The sequence below is a fragment of the Macaca fascicularis genome, chromosome 10 (genome assembly GCF_037993035.2).
Source record: "Macaca fascicularis isolate 582-1 chromosome 10, T2T-MFA8v1.1".
In the NCBI taxonomy this organism is placed as follows: domain Eukaryota; kingdom Metazoa; phylum Chordata; class Mammalia; order Primates; family Cercopithecidae; genus Macaca; species Macaca fascicularis.
In genome coordinates this window covers 16,164,385-16,183,035 of record NC_088384.1, presented here as the reverse complement: position 1 = coordinate 16,183,035, position 18,651 = coordinate 16,164,385, and the positions used below count along the sequence as shown (strand labels likewise).

The 18,651-nt window shown below is 46.4% G+C and overlaps 1 pseudogene; it reads right to left on the bottom strand.

The window, feature by feature from the left end:
* Positions 1-10,140: 10,140 nt before the first annotated feature.
* On the bottom strand, positions 10,141-11,135 carry LOC102141669 (tRNA (guanine(10)-N(2))-methyltransferase homolog; annotated as a pseudogene).
* Between the last annotated feature and the right edge of the window lie 7,516 nt (positions 11,136-18,651).

Below are 18,651 nucleotides of genomic sequence, written 5' to 3'. Positions count from 1 at the left end.
ACCCCAGATGTGTTCCCTGCCCCAGATGTGCTCCTTGCCTCAGATGTGCTCCATGTCCAGATGTGCTCCCTGCCCCAGATGTGTCCCCTGCCCCAGATGTGCCACCTCCTCCAGATATGCTCCCTGCCCCATATGTGCTCCTTGCCTCAGATGTGCTCCCTGCCCCAGATGTGTCCCCTACCCAGGTGTGCTCCCTGCCTCAGGTGTGCTCCCTATCTCTGGTGTGCTCCCTGCTGCAGGTGTATTCTCTGCTCCCACCACTGCTCAAAAGCTCACTCTGGCCCCTGGGTCTTTGCACATGCGATTCCTTTGCCAGGGTAACTGCTCCGCTCTAGTTAATTGTCACACCATTTTTAGGAAGCAGCAGGAGTCCCCACCTCCTCCAGGAGGTCTTTTGAGTCTACCCTGTGGTTGAGTCTGCCAGCCTTGACTCACAGGGTTTCAAGTATTGTGTGTTTCCAGATCTTCTCTGAGTTTCAGGTGATTTGGAGGGGAGGTTACATGGAAGGAGGCCAGGCAATCAATAGGCTTATATTTCTCTGTTCCTCCAAAGCCCTGTGACCTTGGATCAGCTACTAAGCTGCTCTGAGCCCCAGTTTTGTCCTCATCTAGAAGAAGGGGATGGTGAAGGATTCCATCCTCAGCGAATTCATGGGGCTGAGTGAAAGGGCAGTGTGGGTGGTGCAGGATGGTGCACTTGTGAGGGTTAACCCCTCCTGGGGCTCAGGAGCTGTGGTGAGCACGCATTCTTCATTGTCTTCTTCTTGAGAGTCCTGGGCTAGGTCCCTGGGAGGACTCAGCATGTACTCACAGGGTGGTACTGGGACCATCCCTGTAACTGCCTGTCCCCTATAGACTGCACCCTCTTTGAGGTCAGAGACCAGGTCTTTTTAATCTTCCCGTCCTCAGCACAGGGCACAGGGCAGGTACTCTGCTCTGCTCTTGCTCCTAGAACTAAAGAGCTGGTACAGTTGGCTCTGGGAGCACGCTCTAGCCTAGGATGAAGCCTTAGAGGTTGTTTCATCAAAAACCTTGTTATTGTACAGACAGGGAAACTGAGACTCAGAAAAGGAGAGGGGCATACTGAGTGTATAGTATAGCACCAACTTTGGAGACTGATCTGGGTTTGGATGCAGTTCTTCAACTTCCTGGCAGTGGAACCTTGGGCAAGTCATTTGTTTCTCTTGGCCTCAGTTTTCCTATCTGTAAAATGGGGCCAATCGTGAAGGTTGCTGTGGGAGTAAAGTGAGATTACATCAGGGAAAGAGCATGGACAGTGTCTCACATGTGCCAGGTCTCCCATAAAGGTAAGTTCTTTCCTCTTTGCCCACAGCCTTGCACATTAGTGGCAGATCGGGGTGAGGGAGCGGGGAGAACAAGAGCACCTGTTTCCCGCTCAGCTTCCTTTCCACCCTCTTTACTGAGAAGTTGACTGGTTTCCCCTCTCAGCTGGCCCAGCCCAATCAGCCAATACCCGATCCTACCCCCACACACCTTATCTATGGAAGGGAGCTATTGGATCTTCCCAGGAGGTTCTAATCAATGCAATTATAGGTATTTTCTGCCAAGGTCTAGCTCTGGTTTCCTCACCTTCTCCATTACACTGGCACCTGTACCATCTCTCAAGTCCCTTCCAGCTCAGAAACTCTGCTCATTGAAGATCAGGTCACCCTCCTCCCCAACCCACAGACAAATGGTCCCCTTCTTCCCTCGCTCTCAGAAGTACCCCCCTCCCCACCCTGGACATCCCTGGGAGAAGGAGAAGGCACATTCTAGGGACCACAGCTGGACCAGTCTGTGCCCCAGCAATGGATGGCATCTCACATAGGAGCAGCGATGTGGTAGAGGGGGAGCTGCTCTGCAGGCAGACAGACTGGGATGTGAACCCCACTTCTTCTCCTCCCCAGCTGCACAGCCAGGCCGGTCACTCTGCCTCCTCTTGAATGGCTACCAGAACCACTACTTGGCTCATTTGTGGATGAACGTACCCAGCACAGCACTTTCTTCTCTTTTGGCTACTCCTGTGCTGAGTTTGGCAGCCCCATTCTCCTTTGGGGAGGCCCCATCCTGGCCCAGTCCTCTCTGGCTGCCCTAGGCCCTGTCTATAAAACCACCTCCACGGGCCTTCCTGTCCTGTCTCCAAGTTCCTCCGGGGCAGGCCCCCAATGCTGTAATTCCCTAGTTACATCACCTCCTTCTACCTGCCCATGTATCTTTCATCACCTCTCTGCCCACCCACCTGTTCACTTGCCGTCCCTCCATCCTTCATCATCATCACTATAGCTCATACTCATGGAGTGTGTATGATGGGCCAGGCACGATCTACCATGCTGACAGCAACCCATCTAATTCTCCTTGCAGCCACATAGGAAATATTACTATAATCATCTCCACTTGCAGATGAAAAAACTGAAGCAGAGAGATGTTAACTAGCTTGCCCTAGGTCACATAATTAGTAGGAGGGAGAACTAAAATTCAAATCCTCCTGAGGTCAGGACATCAAGACCATCCTGGCCAACATGGTGAAACCCTGTCTCTACCGAAAATACAAAAGTTAGCTGGGTATAGTGGCATGTGCCTGTAATCCCAGCTACTCAGGAGGCTGAGGCAGGAGAACTGCTTGAACCCAGGCGGCGGAGGTTGCAGTGAGCTAAGATGGCGCCACTGCACTCCAGCCTGGCAACAGAGTGAGACTGTCTCAAAGGAAAAAAAAAAAAAGATTCAAATGTAAGCACACACGGGCTACCACCAACCCGTACTGCCCCAGCTTCCTGCCACGCATCTATTTATCTGTCTGATCACCACCTGTGATCAGACACCTCTTCCCAGGTGGCCATGGATCCATCCACCCATCTACCCACCTATCAGTCACCTTCCTGCATCAGAGCTTCCCTTTTTGGCCACTACATTGCACCCAATTTTGCAATGACCACTGTGGTCCCAGCAATGGCTACAGTCCTGCCCTTCTGCACGTCACAGTCTGGTCAGAAAGACCAGCATGTATCCAGGCAATGAGAAGCCAGTGTGATCCATGTTTTGAAGGTCCCCGGATGCTGCAGGAGCATGGTGGAGGCACTTGGCCCAGGCTGGGTGCTCAGGTCTGAGTCCCGAAGGGGAGGAGCATCCCCAAAAAGGGAAGAGCAAATACACCAAGATGGGGCTTGGCCCCAGCGAGATGGTGGCACACAGGGAAGCTGTGAGTATTTCCATGGTGGAAGTCAGGATTCCAAAGGTGAGGCTGGAGGGGCAGCCAAAGTCAGGGGGTATAGGATTGTGAATTCAGGCCAGTGTGTGGCAGGCAGTGATGGGAGCCGCTAAAGGGTTTTAAATGAGGGGGAGTGATGCGGCCACAGGGCATCAATGCGGTCCAGAGTGCTCTGGCCACTGCAGGGAGAAGGTCAAGGCCAGAGGCAGGGAGAGAGGGAAGCAGGCTACTGCAGCGACCCAGCCCCAGTATGAGGAGGCCTGGACTGAGTCCATGACCATGGAGGTGAGTTACAGTGGGTGGATTAGAGGCGTGCTCAAGACATAGCTTCTTTGTACTTAAGTGAGGGAGTGGGCATGGGGGCAGGGATGTCTCCTCTCTGGAGATAGTGCCTCACCTCCTGGAACTTCCCCCAGGGATCACCCTCTGGCTCTCACACCCCCAGGTTTTGCACAGGCTGGACGTCCCTAGCTTTCAGGGCCACGTGAAGATGTTATAACTCTTAGCAGCTTTCAAGCAGGGAAGCGTGTGGTCAGATGTAGCTGTTAGAAATACCAGCTCCAGGCTGGGTGCAGTGGCTCACGCCTGTAATCTCAGCACTTCGGGAGGCCGAGGTGGGCGGATCACGAGGTCGAGAGATTGAGACCATCCTGGTCAACATGATGAAACCCCATCTCTACTAAAAATACAAAAATTAGCCGGGCGTGGTGGTGCGGACCTGTAATCCCAGTTACTCGGGAGGCTGAGGCAGGAGAATCACTTGAATCCGGGAGGCGGAGGTTGCAGTGAGCTGAGATCGCGCCATTGCACTCCAGCCTGGGCGACAAGAGCAAAACTGTCGAAAAGAAAAGAAAAGAAAAGAAAAAAGAAAGGGAAGGGGAGGGGAGGGGAGGGAGAAAAGAAAAGAAAAGAAAAGAAAAGAAAAGAAAAGAAAAGAAAAGAAAAGAAAAGAAAAGAAAAGAAAAATGCCAGCTCCAGGGAAGGCTCAGCAGTGGGGAGATGCTCAGGGTCAGGTAGGAGTGGAGTGGGGATATGAGACTGGGTGCTGGGCCTCAGAAGGAGCCACGGTTTCCTCAGAGGATCCTTCCCAGACCCACTCACCCCCAAAGTATGCCAAGTTTCTCACTAATAATCATCCCACTCTGGACTTCACCTTCATTTCATGGACTGCAATTTACAGTTTTATATTTATATGCACGGTTATTTGATTAATGTCTATATCTTACTCTAATTTATAAGCTCCATGAACATAGAGACATGATGATGATATCATGATATCACTGGGATATCATTTTATCCCTAGCGTTTAGGACAGTCCCTGGCACATAGTAGGTGCTCAATAAATGTTGAAAGAGTGAATGCATGATCCTGGCTGGAGTTTCAGCAGCACTTGGATGATTGAATGTAAGAGGTGCCAATTTGTAGAGCTCAGAGGTCAAGTTTAGCAGTTTAGATAGTTGTCCTAACTCCTCAGCGCCCACTTTGCAGGATATCCACACAAAAATGATTTTTAGAATTTCTAAAATAGTTAACAGGCTGAAAAAGACCCTCAGGTGTCCCAGAAGAGAGCTGGCAGGGCTCAGGGGTTGCCTATTTTTCTGAATTACTCATCCATCTCGTCCATTCTCTATGGGCACAGGGAACTGACATGCAGCCCTGGCTGTTTGGAAACGGCCTGGATCTCAACCATGTACCAAATAAAAGCTGGAACAAAATGTACCACATTTCCAACCCTGAACGTATCTCAAACGTTTTCTGTAGTAGGTATGATTTTTGATTTCTATTAAACTACAAAGTGAACGAGCTTTCCTCTTGAACTCCTGGTGAGCCAGTTGAAACTACAAGCCTGGCCTGGCACGGTGGCTCATGCCTGTAATCCTAGCAATTTGGGAGGCCGAGAAGGGCGGATCGCCTGAGGTCAAGAATTTGAGACCAATCTGAGTAACATGGGGAAACCCCATCTCTCCTAAAAAAAAAAAAAAAAAAAAAAAAAAAAAAAAATTAGCGGGGTGTGATGGTGCATGCCTGCAGTCCCAGCTACTCGGCAGGCTGAGGCGGAGAATCTTTGAACCCGGGAGGTGGAGACTGTAGTGAGCCAAGATCGCACCACTGCACTCCAGCCTGGGCGACAGAGTGAGACTCAGTCTCAAAAAACAAACAAACAAATGAACAATAGCTAGAAGCCTGAGTAACGGAGACAGAGCAGATCCAGAACTGAGCCAGATTGGAATCTGCACACCAGCTTCACTATGGGAGGCTTTGGAGCCCCTTCAAAGTCACTTTGCTCTGTGCATCTCAGTTTTCTTATCTGTCAAGAGAGGCAATTCATCTCTGCCTATTCAGCTTGCAGCTTTGTGGTGGGGATGTTGCGTGTGAACCTGTATTGAACACTGACTGGCACCAGATAGATCGTAGGAGGTGCGGCTTCACTAGTCAAACCATGTGGTTTTCAAAAGCTAGAAAATGGAAGCATCCATATCTCTTTCCAACCTTTTGATTCCCCGGAGACACCGTCTCCCTGTGTCACCCAGGCTGGAGCGGGTGGCACGATCACTGCTCACTGTAGCCTCGACCACTGGAGCTCAAGCCATCCTCCCACCTTGGCCTCCCAAGTAGCTGGGACCACAGGTGTGTGCCACCCCATCTGGCTAATTATTTTTATTTTTGCAGAGACAGGGTCTCACTATGTGGCCTAGGCTGGTCTAAAACTCCTGGCCTCAAGCCATCCTCCCACCTCAGCCTCCCACGGTATTGGGATTACAGGCGTGAGCTACCATGCCCAGCCTTATCTTTCCAACCTTTGTGGATGCATGTGAATAAATTACTGTTTTTTCTTCTGTTTGGACTTCACTCCCTGCATTTCCCAGTTCACTGAGAGAATTTGTTATGCTCCACCCCTTTTTCCATAGGCTTCGTCATAAGCCCGTGGCCAATGGGCTGGCTGCCTACGTGTAGAGCACCCGCCGCTTACCCAATCAGCTGCAACTGAGGGTTCACATGACATTCCGGCAGCCAAGCTTTCTAATAGGCTTTAGAACAGTCCCCGGCAGGTTCTGTTCTGATGTTCATTTTATAAATGAGAAAACTGAGGCACAGAGAGGTAACTGAGCCAATGACATGGAGGCAGTAAAACGCAGAATTGTGATTCAAACCTTGTGCTTTAAATCGTTTCGTTCCACTGTCTCGCTCGTCTCTTTCTCTCCAGGGCTAAGCAAAGTGCCTGGCGTAGTAAGCACTGTTTGCCAAATGAGAGTTTGAGAATAATAACACTTACTTTACTGGCTTATTATGAAAATTAAATAAGTTAATATGAGTGAAAGCATCTGGCGCAGACCCTGGGGTGGAGAGGTGGTGAATAAATACTGGTTTAATTCATTCATGAATGCATCCTCCTTTATGGCTTGGAGCCATGGCTCCTGGCGAACATGGAAAGAAGGCAAAACCTGTCTTCTGTCCCTGAGCCCGACATTCTGCAGACTCTTGCCTTTAGAAAGTTGTTGCTCTTTCTTTCTCTCTGTGTATGCGGAGAATCTGCAGCACCTCTTTGCCAGGGGAACTTAATGGTTAAGGTAAGGCCCTCTCTGACCTGCCTCTCCAGACCCATCTGTCTCCTCTCCTACACGAGCCTTCCCTAGCTCCGCACTCAGACACCAACCATCGTGGGCTGCCCAGAACTCACCCTGGGTTTTCCCTGTCTTGTGTTTTTGTTCACACCCATTCCTGCTCCTAGTAGGCTCCCTGTCCAGTCTTCAAAGCTCAGCTCGAAGGGAACTCTTCCGTAGAGGCTTTTATTCCAGCCAGAAATCATCACTCCCAATCGCTGCCTGCCCTCACTGTTACTTTATCTGCACCCCTGTTAAGGTACTGAGGGTGCCACGGGTTGACCTAAAAAGCACATGGATGGTGGAGTTTGCATGCGCAGCTCAGCAGATCCACACTGGCTGTGTTTGGGGTGAAGTCATTTCACCAATCCCTGAGCCTACATTTCACATATGGAAGAACTGAGTTAAATAACTCTCACTTTGGCCGGGCGCGGTGGCTCACGCCTGTAATCCCAACACTTTGGGAGGCCGAGGCCGGTGGATCACGAGGTCAGGAGATCGAGACCTTCCTGCTAACACGGTGAAACCCCGTCTCTACTAAAAACACAAACAATTCGCCAGGCATGATGGTGCATACCTGTAATCCCAGCTACTCGGGAGGCTGAGGCAGGAGAATCACTTGAACCCAGGAGGCGGAGGTTTCAGTGAGCCAAGATGGTGCCACTGCACTTCAGGAAATTGGCTGGGCGTGGCTCACGTCTGTATTTACAATTCCAGCACTTTGGGAGGCTGAGGCAGGTGGATCACTTGAGGTCAGGAGTTCGAGACCAGCCTGGCCAACATGGAGAAACCCAGCCTCTACTAAAAATACAAAATAAGTAAGTAAGTAAGTAAGTAAGTAAATAAATAAATAAATAAATAACTCTCACTTCATAGGGCTGTTGTGAGGATTAAATTACATTAGAACGAGTAATGAATATTCAGTCTTTTGCATTTCCCGAGCCCAATATTGCACTATAGAATGTCAGAACTGAAAGGGACTCCAGGAATATCAATCAGATCCGGTGTTTCCCAAACGTTTAAAAGGCTAAGCAAAACCATTTTTTTTTTCAATGGGGTGGAGGTACTGTTCTGTTGGAGACAGGACTTAGAACTCTGCCCATTCAGCTCCTCCACCATCCCCTTTCTCAAAGGCTCTTCCTCCCAATAAGACGTTTAGTCTTGTGTTAGCCAGAGTAATTAGGCAAGAAAAAGAAATAAAGGGCATCAAAATTGGCAAGAAGGAAGTCAAATTGTCCTTGTTTGCAGATGACATGACTTTATATAGAAAACCCTAAAAGTTGCATCAAAAAACTCTTAGAACTGAGAAGCAAATACAGTAAAATTGCAGGATACAAACCCAGCATATAAACACCAGTAGTGTTTCTATACACCAACAATGAAATAGCCAAAAAAGAAATTGAGGAAGCAATCTCACCTATAATAACTATTAATACAAAAAACCTAAAATACCTAAGAACAAAAGTAACCAAGGAGGTGAAAGATCTTTACAAGGAAAATGATAAAACACCAATGAAACAAATTGAAGAGGTCACAAAAAATGGAAAGATGTCACATATTCATGAATTGGAAGAATTAATATTGTGAAAATGGTCATACTACCAAAAGAGAGCTACAGATTCAATTGTAATCCTTATCAAAATACCAATGAAGGCCGGGCGCGGTGGCTCACGCTTGTAATCCCAGCACTTTGGGAGGCTGAGGCAGGTGGATCATGAGGTCTGAAGATCGAGACCATCCTGGCTAACATGGTGAAACCCCAACTCTACTAAAAATACAAAAAATTAGCTGGACGTGGTGGCGGTCGCATGTAGTCCCAGCTATTCGGGAGGCTGAGGCAGGACAATGGCGTGAACCCGGGAGGCAGAGCTTGCAGTGAGCCGAGATTGTGCCACTGCACTCCAGCCTGGGCAACAGAGCCAGACTCCGTCTCAAAACAAACAAACAAGCAAACAAACAAAAAGCAATGAAATTCTTCACAGAAAAAAAAAAAACCCACCTAGAATTCTTATGGGGATCCCAAATAGACAAAGCAATCCTGAACAAAAAGAATAAACTGGAATCATCTCACTACCTGACTTCAAAATATACTGCAAAGCCATCTTAACCGAAATAACCATGGCACTGGCATAAAAACTGATGTATAGATCAATGGAACAGAATGGAAAACCCAGAAATAAATCCATGTATTTATAGCCAACTGATTTTCTTTCTTTCATTTTTGTTATCTTAGAAATTCTCAGTATGGTTTATTAGTGGCAATGTAAATCGATGATAATCATAAACCAAATTAAACAAATCCACCTCGTGAATAAATTCTTTTTCTGTTTTGTTTTTTTTTTTTTGAGATGGAGTCCCACTCTGTTGCCCAGGCTGGAGTGCAGTGGTGTGATCTCAGCAGCCCACTGCAACCCCCGCCTCCCGGGTTCAAGTGATTCTCGTGCATCAGCCTCCTGAGTAGCTGGGACCATAGGCACCTGCCACCATGCCCGGCTAATTTTTGTATTTTTAGTAGAGATGAGATTTCACCCTGTTGGCCAGGGTGGTCTTGAACTCCTGACCTCAAATGATCTGCCCACCTTGGCCTCTCAAAGTGCTGGGATTACAAGCATAAGCCCCTGTACCCAGTCTTAATGAACAAATTCTTAACTACTATTAATTGCTTATAGTATATCCAGCAGATATGTTTTAAAAGTCAACAATATTAATTCCCTTTGTAGATTGCTTAAAAATACTGTTTTGAGTCAATCTCCTTTAATACTTGAAAGTACAAATATAAATTAAATCATATCCAAAAGATTAGATCTTATTTAATGGCTGGGCACAGTGGCTCACACCTGTAACATGGCCAGGCACAGTGGCTCACACCTGTAATCCCAGCACTTTGGGAGGCCAAGGCAGGTGGATCATGAGGTCAGGAGTTTGAGACCAGCTTGACCAACATGGGGAAACCCCGTCTCCACTAAAAATACAAAAATTAGCTGGGCATGGTGGCATGCACCTGTAATCCTAGCTACTCAGGAGGCTGAGGCAGGAGAATCACTTGAACCCGGGAGGCAGAGATTGCAGTGAGCCGAGATCACGCCATTGCATGCCAGCCTGGGTGACACAGCGAGACTCCATCTCAAAAAAAAAAAAAAAAAAGTAACACATACAACAAAAAAGTCTATAAAACAAAGATAACTTTAAAAGCATTGCTCAATTTACTTTGTACCTTTTTTATGCAAAATATTTTAAAACAGTACATATTGTTCGGATCATACATGAAAGTTCACATCCAGACATCTTTTCTATCAAATTCTCATCCTTTCTTAATTGTCAAAATCTTAATTTTCATTCCTGGCTGGATTGTTCTTCCTTGGCAATTTTTTCTGTTACCCCACTAAAATATTTCTCACAGAAGGAATTGTGACCTTGGTATGGCAAAAAATGATCACTTTGCAGATGTGAATACCATTTGAAGAAAATGGTATTCTCCACAGGGTAATTTCTAAGAGAACTGTACAGCTCCTTGGGAGATTGTCCATGATCCCATAGTTCACACATAGACTGTCCTGGTTCTCAAATTTCTTCACCATTTCCATTGTGATCAAACGCCTTGATGTGTGACTGGAAAATTTCTGCTCGCAGTTGCTAACGAGTTTCAGGCAAGGATGCCAGGGCACGATCTCTTCGGTGTATTCTGGTGTATACACTAGTAACCAATAGACTAGTATTCCACCTAACACAAGGGTCTCAGCTGAGAAGTTTAACAAGTCAAAAAACGTATCACTTGGATGATAACTCAAGGAAACAGGAATGTGGCTTTCTGGATGTTTTTCTAATCTTTGTTGGTATTTCCTTTGGTGAACCTGTTCTCGCAGATTCTCTGATACCATATGGAGGATCAGTAATGATTACATCAAAATGTGTACCTTTTCTCCAGAAAGATTTAGATGCATCTGAAACCAGGACATCATGGTAATACTTCTCTAAACCCTATTGACGAAGATTGGCCCTAATGTTTTCATCTGGTCCTCTCCATGGCTGTTTTTTCCATCCTGGCCATTCCCAAGCCTTGAACTGTGTTGTGGTCTATGTCTGTCCCATAAACATATGCACCAAAATGAGCAGATGCTATCAGGAGGCCATCTAGAAGAACTAGTTGTCAAGAGGAATAGAAAAGCTTTCCTTTGCTTTCTCAGACAGAACCTTATCCATTTGGTTGGAGTGAGTTTCGAGAAGACCCAACTTACAGTCCACTGCTGTTTCAACAAATGGATCAAAGACAATATCATTTTCTTTCACTTTCCATGGTTAACCATGATGAATGACAAACCAGCATCCATACTTGTATTTCCAACAAAGTGCCTCTTTTTGACACTGTATGACTCAATAAGCGCTCTCCGTCCATCTGAAATCCATCTACCAAAATAAATATCATGTGGCTTCTCAGGAAGGCAGTTTCGGTCCAAACCATAATAATATATGTTGTGGTTTCTTTAAGTTCACTTTTTCTTCAAATGGCAGACATTCAAGTGCATCTGTTCGCTTGATTTTTCCCTTCTTGTGTCAATGTTTTATTAAAAGTGTGAATCTTTATTTTATACATAGAGTCTGAATGTAGAAATGGAACCATCTTCTCCACAGGGTAATTTTTAAGAGAACTGTACAGCTCCTCGGGAGATTGTCCATGATCCCATAGGTCACACATAGATGTCCATTTCATTAAATTTCTTGCAATATCTTCAGAGGGAATGCTAAGAATTTTAAATGGTGACTTTCCAGGTTTCTTGACTGCTGGCAAACTGACCTCCAAAAAACGAAAGCAAAGACTTTATTTCCTGAGGCATTTAAGCTTCAACATCAGACAATTACAATTCAGGGTTTAGCAGGCGCAACTCCAGGTGCTCCTGGATCATGAGCAGCAGATACCTGTTTACGATGCACGGCAGCACCGTTGCAGTTGCCTACCGTGCACCTTCGTGGCTCGCACGAGTTCCCACCTCTTTCTCCCTCCCAGAGCAGAGTCTCCACTGAGACCAGCTAGCTGATTTTCAATGAAGGCACCAAGAACATTCAGTAGTGAAAAAACAGTCTTTTTAATGAATGCTGCTGGAAAAACTGGATATACATATACAGAAAAATGAAACTAAACTTTTATCGGTCACCATATAGAAAAATTCAAATCAGAATGGATTAAAGACTTAAATGCAGGACCTGAAAGTATAAAACTACTAGAAGAAAACATTGGGGGAACACTTCGGGAAGACATTGTTCAGGGCTAAAGGTTTTTTGGCACTGGCAACAAAAGTAAAAATAGATAAATGGGATTACCCCAAGCTAAAAAGCTTCAGCGCTTAAAGGAAGCAATCAACAGAGTGAAGAGACAACCTACAGAATGGGAGAAAATATTTGCAACTATTCATCTGATGAGGAATTAATAAACAGAATATATAAAAGCTGGGTGCAGTGGCTCACACCTGTAATCTCAGTGCTTTGGGAAGCCAAGGGAGGATGGCCTGAGGCCAAGAGTTTGAGAACAGAGTATATAAGGAAGGCAAACAATCCAACAGCAAAACAATAACAACAAAGCCAAATAATCTAATTTTAAAATGGGCAAATAATCTGAATAGACATTTTTCAAAAGAAGACATATGCATGGCCAATGGGCATATGAGAAAAATGCTTAACATCATTAATCATCAGGAAATGCAAATCAAAACCATATGAGGTACAATCTCACCCTCATTAAAATGGCTGTTACTAAAAAGACAAAATTAACAAATACTGGCAAGGAGACAGAGAAAGAGGAACTCGCTCTGTCACCCAGGCTGGAGTGCAGTGGCGCAATCTCGGCTCACTGCAAGCTTCGCCTCCTGGGTTCACGTCATTCTCCTGCCTCAGCCTCCCAAGTAGCTGGGACTACAGGCGCCTGCCACCACGCATGGCTAATTTTTTGTATTTTTATAGAGACAGAGTTTCACCGTGTTAGCCAGGATGGTCTCAATCTCCTGACCTTGTGATCCGCCTGCCTCAGCCTCCCAAAGTGCTGGGATTACAGGCGTAAGCCACCGTGCCCGGCTGAAAGAGGAACTCTTTATACACCGTTGGGTGGGAAGGTAAATTCGTATAGCCATTATGGAATCATTATGGAGGTTCCTCAAAAAACTAAAAATGGAATTGCCATATGATCTAGAAGTCCTATTACTTGGTGAATATCCAAAGGAAATGAAATCAGTTTGTCAGTCTATCTGTACACCCATGTTTATTGCAGCACTATTCACAAGAGCCAAGATATGAAATCAAACTAAGTGTTCCTCAATAGAAAAGGTAGTATATATGAACAATGGAATATTATCCAGCCATCAAAAAGAATGAAATTTTGTCATTCCTGGTAACGTGAATGAATTTGGAGGACATGATGTTAAGTGAAATAAGCCAGGCACAGAAAGATAAATACTGCATGTTCTTACTCCTATGTGTTAGCTGAAAAAGTTGATCTCGTAGGAGTAGAGAGTAGAATAATGGTTACTAGAGTCAGGGGAGAGTAGGATGGGAGGACAGCCAGAGGTTGGTTAACAGATACAAAAGTGCATCCAGATAGGAGGAATAAGTTCTAGTATTCTACAGCACTGTAGAGCAACTATAACAACTTACTGTATATTTCCAATTAGAAAGGCAGATTTTGCATGTTTCAAACACAAAGAAATGATAAATGTTTGAGGTGATGTATATGCTAATTATCCTTATTTGATGATTATGCATCATATACATGTATTGAAATATCACACTGTGCTGCATAAATATGCACAATTATGTGTCAATTAAAAATAATAAAAGCAAGAACGATAGCATGTTCTTAAAAAAAAAAAAGACTTCCAGCCTTCCCACCCAGATGTTGTCTTTGGGGTTTTTATGATGCACGATTGGGAGACACAGAACTGCAGGGGTTGGGGAAGGGCAGAGAGCATGGGGAGAGTGGACCCCACCTGGGGGAGGAGTTTCCTTTATTGCAGGGACACAATGAGAGGCGACAAAAGCAGCGTGTGGGAGACAAAAGGGATTTTAAAGAAGTGTGGCTAAAGACTGCATATCCACTTCACAGAGTGAGAAAAACAAGCAAGGAACATGAGGGCTTTTTTTTCCAAGTCAGGTCTATCAAGGTGTAATTTACATGCGGTACAATTCACTTTTGGAGGTGTACAGTTTAGTGAATTTTGATGACCGCCCACAGCCATGTAACCACCGTCACAGTCAAGATACAGAACATTTCCATTACCTTGAAAATTCCCCTATGCCCTTTTACTTAGAAGGATGTTTGCTGTTTCCTGTAACAGTGTTGAAGAATCCATCCTTACCCGAGATCAAGTAATAAAGAGAGGACAGAGAGCTGGGTGAAGAGGTGTCCAGGGTACCCGCTCTCTACTCGAGCCAGTAAAAAACAAACCTGCAGTATTCATCTTTATATACACTCACGGATGTAAATACAGAGAGATACAGAGGAGCAAGCCACAAAGCCAATCACATATCAAAGTTATGCCATTAACCTATACAGAGATTTCATAGGTTGTAGTTCCTTTTCCAGCCCCTGCTCCTGGCAACCACTGATTTGCATTAAAGATAATTCAGGCCGGGAGTGGTGACTCACGCCTGTAATCCCAGCACTTTGGGAGGCCGAGACGGGCGGATCACGAGGTCAGGAGATCGAGACCATACTGGCTAACATGGTGAAACCCTGTCTCTACTAAAAAAATACAAAATAATTAGCCGGGCGCAGTGGCGGGCGCCTGTAGTCCCAGCCACTTGGGAGGCTGAGGCAGGAGAATGGCGTGAACCCAGGAGGCAGAGGTTGCAGTGAGCTGAGATCCGGCCACTGCACTCCAGCCTGGGCGACAGAGCAAGACTCTGTCTCAAAAAAAAAAAAAAAAAAAAAAAAGATAATTCAACCTGTCTCAATTTAATTTCTGTCCCTATGGTTTCGTCCTTTTTCAGAATGTCACATACATGTAACCACACAGTGGTTAGCCTTTTGTGTCTGGCTTCTTTCACTTGAGAGTCATCCATGTTGCTGCATGCATCCATTGCTCCTGTTTATTGCTGAGTAATATACCAGGCACACCGCAATTTGTTTATGCATTTACTAGTTGATGGATGCTGGGGTCGTTTCCAGTTTGGGGTTGTTTTGAATAGGGTTGCTATGAACATTCATGTAAAAATCTTCGTGTGGACATACGTTTTCATTTTTCTTGCATAAATACCTGAGTGCAGTTATTAGGTCAGGTGATGTGTCTGTTTATGAGAACTGACAAACTGGAATTACTCTTGTTGGTGAACTGTGTTTCTTTGACTATGACCCGATTGTGAAACTGAGCCATGTGGCTCACAGCTTTACAAGAGTTGCTCTTTGTACTCTTGTCGGATGAATTTTAGCTGCATATGTTGTCTCTCCTAAAGGTATTTGCATTTTTTTTTTTTTTTTTTGAGACGGTGTCTCGCTCTGTCACCCAGGCTGGAGTGCAGTGGTACAATCTCGGCTCACTGCAAGCTCCGCCTCCTGGGTTCACGCCATTCTCCTGCCTCAGCCTCCCGAGTAGCTGGGACTACAAGCGCCCACCACCACGCCCGGCTATTTTTTTGTATTTTTAGTAGAGACAGGGTTTCTCCGTGTTAGCCAGGATAGTCTCGATCTCCTGACCTCATGATCCGCCCGCCTCAGCCTCCCAAAGTGCTGGGATTACAGGTGTGAGCCACCACGCCCGGCCAGGTATTTGCATTTTAAACAGAAGTCAACTATTCCATTCAACAAACACTCTCCCAAACTTCAAGTCATAGAATCGGCTTCATTCTCCATGTGAGAGGTTTCCCGTGAACCAGCAGGTTCTTGTTACCTTAGACAGGGTGCGCTCGGAACATCGTGTGGGTACCAACGAACCATATGTGTGCCTACAACTCTAGGTAGATGAATCCCCTGAGTACTCCAACATCCAGGATTCTGCCAGGCAGAGGAAACAGCTCTGGAGGGAAGAGGCTGCCGGAGTGGTCCTCCTCTAACACTGTCCCTTGCTGTTTTTGTTCAGGTCCTGCGTTCTTTCTTTAGACTCCACTTCTGTCACCAGTGCAGAGCAAGCATCTTTTAGAGACAAAGGAGCGTTGGACAAAAGGTCCCCAGGGAAACCTCTTTCCTGTCTCTCAGACTCTTCCATTCAGATGAGGGCAGAATCAGATTGGAAGGGGCTATCAAGAGAACTGTTGGCCGGGCGCGGTGGCTCACGCCTGTAATCCCAGCACTTTGGGAGGCCGAGGCGAGCGGATCACAAGGTCAGGAGATCGAGACCATGGTGAAACCCCGTCTCTACTAAAAATAGAAAAAATTAGCCGGGCGCAGGGGCGGGCGCCTGTAGTCCCAGCTACTCGGGAGGCTGAGGCAGGAGAATGGCGGGAACCCGGGAGGCGGAGCTTGCAGTGAGCCGAGATTGCGCCACTGCACTCCAGCCTGGGCGACAGAGCGAGACTCTGTCTCAAAAAAAAAAAAAGAACTGTTTTACTTCATGAATCTTCCTTCCTTCCTCCCTTCTTTCCTTCCTTCTTTCTTTTCTTTTCTTTTCTTTTTCTTTTTTCAGAGGAAGTCTCACCCTGTTGACCGGGCTGGAGTGCAGTGGCACAATCTCAGCTCACTGCAACCTCCGTCTCCCGGGCTCAAGTGATTCTCATGCCTCAGTCTCCTGAGTAGCTGGAATTACAATCACCCACCATCACACCCGGCTAATTTTTGTATTTTTCATAGAGACGGGATTTCACCGTGTTGGTCAGGCTGTTCTCAAACTGCTGACCTCAGGTGATCTGCCCACCTTGGCCTTTCAAAGTGCTGAAGTTACTGGTATGAACCACTGCACCCGGCTCGTGAATGTCTTTGACTCCATCTGCTTCTCTATACCCCCACGGTGTAAGCCTCCCATTGACACAGGAGCTAAAAAGGAATGATTTAGGCAGCTAGTGAGGGTAAGAGAGTCCTCGCTAAGGCTTCCCTTTTAACAAAAAGCAGTCCCCAAATCATTTCTTTTCTAACAAAAAGCAGCCTGTAAAATCGAGCTGCAGACATAGATAAGGAAGCTGGAAACTTGCACAGGTGAATGCTGGCAGCCGTGCCAATAGGAAAAGGCTATCTGGAAGCCAAGTATCTTTAACATGGAGGCTCCTTTTTCCCTTTTCTTTGTCACAACGTGTACAGAAAGAAACGGGGAACACGGAGCCAGCCAGGTGGAGGACCTATCTGCATAATAAAAGTTTAGGGGCCAGGCGCAGTGGCTCACCCCTGTAATCCCAGCACTTTGGGAGGCCGAGGAGGGAGGATCAGTTGAGGTCAGGAGTTCGAGACCAGCCTGACCAACATGGCGAAACCCTGTCTCTTCTGAAAATACAAAAATTAGCCAGGCATGGTGGCATGTGCCTGTAATCCCAGCTACTTGGGAGGCTGAGACAGGAGAATCACTTGAACCCAGGAGGTGGAGGTTGCAGTGAGCTGGGATCACACCATTGCACTCCAGCCTGGGTGACAGAGCAAGATTCTGTCTCAAAAAAAGATTAGGGTGGGGAAGCCAGCTTCTTCCCGAGCTATGTAAATGGAACACCTGGTTTGACCAATCTTCTGGGCCCTATGTAAATGAGACACTGCCTCCTCAAGCTCATCTATAAAACCTGGTACATTTCACCATGCAACTGGAACACCCGCTTGGGAGCTCCTCTTTCTCTGCAGGAAGGAGAGCATTTCTCTTTCTTTTGCCTATTTAAACCTCTGCTCTTAACCTCACTCCTTGTGTGCCTTGTGTATTCTTGTCCTTGATTTCCTTGGCTTGAAGCAATGAACCTCAGGTGTGACCGCAGATGATCCTGGTGAGTGCCTCACTGACCTGCTGCCTTCTATTCTCAGTCCATCTTCTGGTCTCCACGTGGCAGCCAGAGGAGCTGCTTTATTTTAAGGTTTTGATTGATTGATTTAAATTGGTAAACACATGGTTCAAAATTAGAAAGGTACAAAAGTGTAGGCAGAAAAAAGTCTTCTTCCACCTCCCCCCGACTTTTTTTAAGAGACAGGGTCTCACTATGTTGCCCAGGCTGATCTCAAACTTTTGGCCTCAAGCGATCCTCCCACCTTGGCCTCCCAAAGTGCTGGGATTACAGGCGTGAGCCACCGTGTATGGCTGAGATATATATTTTTAGACACACACACACACACACACACACACAATGATCATGTCATTCCTCTGCTGATAGCCATTCAATGGCTTCCCATTTCATTGAGGATAAAACACCAAGTCTATAATAAGGTCCTAGGGTCAGGCTCGAGCAGCCCTGACTCCCTGTTTGGGATCTCCTTGCCACCCAGAGTTGGGACCCTCGGGCCTCCTCTCAGTCTCTCCAGCATGCTGGCTTCACCCACTTCAGGGTTTGTACACACACTGCTCCCATTGCCTGGAAGGTTTCTTTCTCCACTTCACCTAGTGAAGCACCCTCATTTTTCAGATCTTGGCCTGAGAACTGCTTCCTCATGGAAGCCTTCCGTGATCCCCATGCCTGGCCAGGTCCTAGGGTCATGGGACCCTGTGATGCCACTTCAGATCTCTTACCACCATTTATCGCCATTCTGTTTTGAGAGACTATTTGATCACGGGATTTGAGGAATCCTGCACTAGACTGGCAGTGACAGGGCAGCAGTTCTCCTGCTTTCCTCATCACCATATCTCCAGAGTCCAGCACAGTTCCATGGAACACAAAGACAGCAGCTAGCATTGGCCGAGCGCTTACCATGTGCCAGGCCCCATTGTCAGCACTTTACACATAGCACATTCCTATAATCAACAGGAA